Source organism: Panicum virgatum, chromosome 8N, assembly GCF_016808335.1.
Source record: "Panicum virgatum strain AP13 chromosome 8N, P.virgatum_v5, whole genome shotgun sequence".
Classification (NCBI taxonomy): domain Eukaryota; kingdom Viridiplantae; phylum Streptophyta; class Magnoliopsida; order Poales; family Poaceae; genus Panicum; species Panicum virgatum.
Genome location: NC_053152.1, coordinates 50825302 through 50828783, shown reverse-complemented (window position 1 = coordinate 50828783; position 3482 = coordinate 50825302). Strand labels below are relative to the sequence as shown.

The following is a 3482-nucleotide window of genomic DNA, read 5'->3' as shown; positions in this document are numbered from 1 at the left end:
CCGCGCGGGACACTAGAGTATCCCTTACTAGTGTAGACATGGTGTCTAGATTAGCTAAGAGTTGCTAGATGTCAACTATACCCACAGTTTGTAGAGGTAGCCGGCAGGTGGTGACAGCCCTGTCCGAGCCCGAGTAATCCTCCACATTCGGTATGGGGGTAGGAGGTACATAAAGTCACCGGGGTTTACGGGCTCCTCCCATTGCTTCGATAGTGATCTCCCTGTTGTGTAGTTTAATATCTGACGAGCTAACCAATGAGAAAGTGTAGATATAGCTAGCCTAGCACAGTTGACTCGAGCTCTGACTTCTGCCTTGCTCCCGACCTAGAGCATCTTTTATCTTTCTTTTATTTATTTATCCAAGAGGGTAATTTGTGTGTGTGTGTGTCACACTACCTCCTACCATGTTATTATCTTACCCCTGATTACGCATGAGAATATCCAATCTAGATAAAGTTCATCAACTAGTCTATATCTCTTCACTCACCGCCTTCCCTGTGAAAATGTAAATGACACCCCGGTATACTCCCGGGTAAAATGCTACAGCGGTATTCCGTGCGCTTGCAGATTTATTCGTGGTTCATGAAATACTGCCACCCCAATTGGCGTCTGAGGGCATCATCGCTATTTCCCGGTGGTGACATTGGTAGGCGCCAACAAGCATTTTTGGCGCCGTTGCTGGGGAAGGCACAGATTTAAGAATATATACAAAGTTATGAACAAAATTGAAATTGGTATTCGCTTGGTAAACAGGCTAACTTGGCTTTTTTTACTTGTCTTTGTTGATATGAAAACAAGGTAGTGTATGACCAGTTTTGACTTGCCGCAAAACTTTCATTCCGATCCAGAGTCACTTTTGAGGAGGACGCGAGCTCGTCTCGTATCACCTTGGAGACCACTCTCGGCAGCCGAACCAGTCATCGCATCGTCGTCAGCTCCTAGAGCTATGGCCCAGAAGACACACCGTGATTACTCTGCTCCGTCTGCTAACCAGGTCCCTACCGGGCCCGAGTTTAACACCGGAGGGGAAAATTTCGAGATCAAGACGGGTCTCATTACGATAGTGCAGGCTGGCCCTTTCTGTGGCAAGGCCAATGAGGATACCAGCGCTCATCTCCAGCAGTTCCTGGAGCTCTACAGTACTTTTGTTATCAAGGGTGCATCACAAGATGCAATCCGGCTCCGTCTGTTTCCGTTCTCTCTCTTAGGGAGAGCGAAACAATGGTTTTATGCTAACAAGGCTGCTGTGAATACTTGGGACAAATGTGCCAAGGCGTTCCTCTCGAAGTTCTTCCCGACGGGTAAAACCAATGCTCTTCGTGGTCGGATTTCGAACTTCCAGCAGGCATCAAATGAGTCAATTCCTGAAGCTTGGGAGAGACTTCAGGAGTACATTCTGGCGTGTCCGCACCACAGAATGGACAATTGGCTCATTCTACAAAACTTCTACAATGGGTTGACATAGTCATCCCATGATCATGTGGATGCCGCTGCGGGTGGAGCTTTCTTCTCGCTGACCATTGAAAGAGCTACATCATTGATCGAGAAGATGGTTTCCAACCAAGGTTGGAGCAATGATCGCCTCCAACTGCGCCAGCGAGGTATGCACTCCGTCAAGGAGGCCGACATGCTCTCTATGAAGATTGATCTCCTCCTCAAGAAATTTGAGGATTATTCCCAAGATAAGTCTCAATTGCAAACTCTTCAAGCCTTGAAAACTCGCATGACGTGCGAGGTCTGCGGGAATGTTGGACATTCAGGCAACAATTGCCCAGAAACCCAAGAAGAAGCTTTATTCATCAATGGTCACAATGGGTTTCGTCCACAAGGAGGTCAGGGGTGGAATCAACCACGCCCATACTACAAAGGAGGTAATGGAAACTCAAATTCTTTCAATCCAAACCAGCCTACCTTGAGAGATCTTGTCTACGGCCAAGCGAAGATCAATGAGTCCCTTCAGAAGAAGTTGGCCGCTATAGACAAATCTATGGAGACCATCTATGCCAAGATGGGCGGATTCTCCACGGCTATGAAGAACCAGCTGAGTTTCAATAAGGTGCTAGAAACTCAATTGGCTCAACTAGCTGCTGCTACACCTGCTGCTGAACTAGGAAAGATTCTGGGGCAACCCGAATCAACTCTAGAAAGCGTAAATGTCATCAATGCTATGTGGAAAGAGCCACTTAGCAGGACACCCCTCAGCTATTCAAAAAAGCTCACACGCCCAAGAAGAGGTGCGTGGGGCGAGTTAGCAGCCACAATAAGAGAAGATCCCGGAACCCCAGTGATCGGCTGCTCAATCTTCGATTATGAATTTGATCACGCCCTGTGTGACCTTGGAGCCAGTGTCAACATCATGCCCAAGGTAACATTCGAGAAGCTAGGCTATCCATCAATTTCCCCTACCACTATGTGTGTTTAGCTGGCGGACTCTACGATAAGATATCCTGAAGGAGTTGTGGAAAGGTTAATGGTAAAAGTCAAGAATACCTACATATTAGTGGACTTTGTAGTCCTTGATATGGAAGGAGATCTTGGAATCCCGCTCATACTTGGGCGACCATTCCTCAAGGATACAAATGCCATAATTGATGTAGGGACAGGAAGAATCAGCCTCCGAATCATGGGAAAAACCATGAAATTCAAGTTTCAAAACAAGAGGAAGGTATTCCTGATTCATGAGGATAGTGAGAAACAAGGGTTATGGAAAAAACCCGGTTGGGATGATCAAGACTATCACCCCCCCCCCCTTCCAAGCCAGCTTGGGAGGATTGGGAGATCTATACTCCACCAACCGAGCCAGTGGAAAACGACCAGAAGATCCCTGACTTCATCACCAATATAGTATGGGAAGATCTGGAAATCATTTATCCAACATCCGAGGATCCTATTCCTGCGCCGACTATGCCATCAAAGAAAACCAAGAAAGTATGGCGCAGGAAGAACAAGACGTCATCGACCGCTACTACTTCTCCATGTACGGACGAAACGACCTCAACCTGATCAGGTATGGAGAAAGGTCCTGCTTTTCAGACCCTAAAACAAGAGCTAGCTTGGGGGAGGTTCCCTACCCTAAGTCAACTGTATCCCTTTACTTGCTTTCAATAAAATTTAATAAAAACTTTCAAAAAACAAAATAAAAATTTACTGCTTTATTTCCCTTTTTCATCATGCGCGGTAAGAATGTTTTAACTCCTTATGATAAGTTGAAAGGATGAGTTTTGCTTTGCTCTATCATGTCTGTTGTGCCTAGTTTGAAAATAAGAGTTCTCTTGAGTTTAAATTTGTTGGTTATACAAATATCTTGCCAAGGAACCTGAAAGTTCCATGGGTTGCATATGCTTGATCCAAGTCTAAGTTGCTGTGAGTTCAGGTATGGTAAATAAGGTTGTGCAAGTTTGTTCTAGTGAAGCTTGAAGTCTGGAGTTGTTTTCAAAAAATTTAAAAAGGCAAGTTCCCCAGTGATATGCAATGTCCTACCA

The 3482-nt window shown here is 45.6% G+C and overlaps 1 non-coding gene across 1 annotated transcript; it reads right to left on the bottom strand.

The window, feature by feature from the left end:
- Positions 1 to 1312: 1312 nt before the first annotated feature.
- Positions 1313 to 1419, bottom strand: LOC120687070. Its single transcript, XR_005680570.1, has one exon. It is a non-coding gene; the product is annotated as a small nucleolar RNA R71 (small nucleolar RNA).
- Positions 1420 to 3482: the final 2063 nt, after the last annotated feature.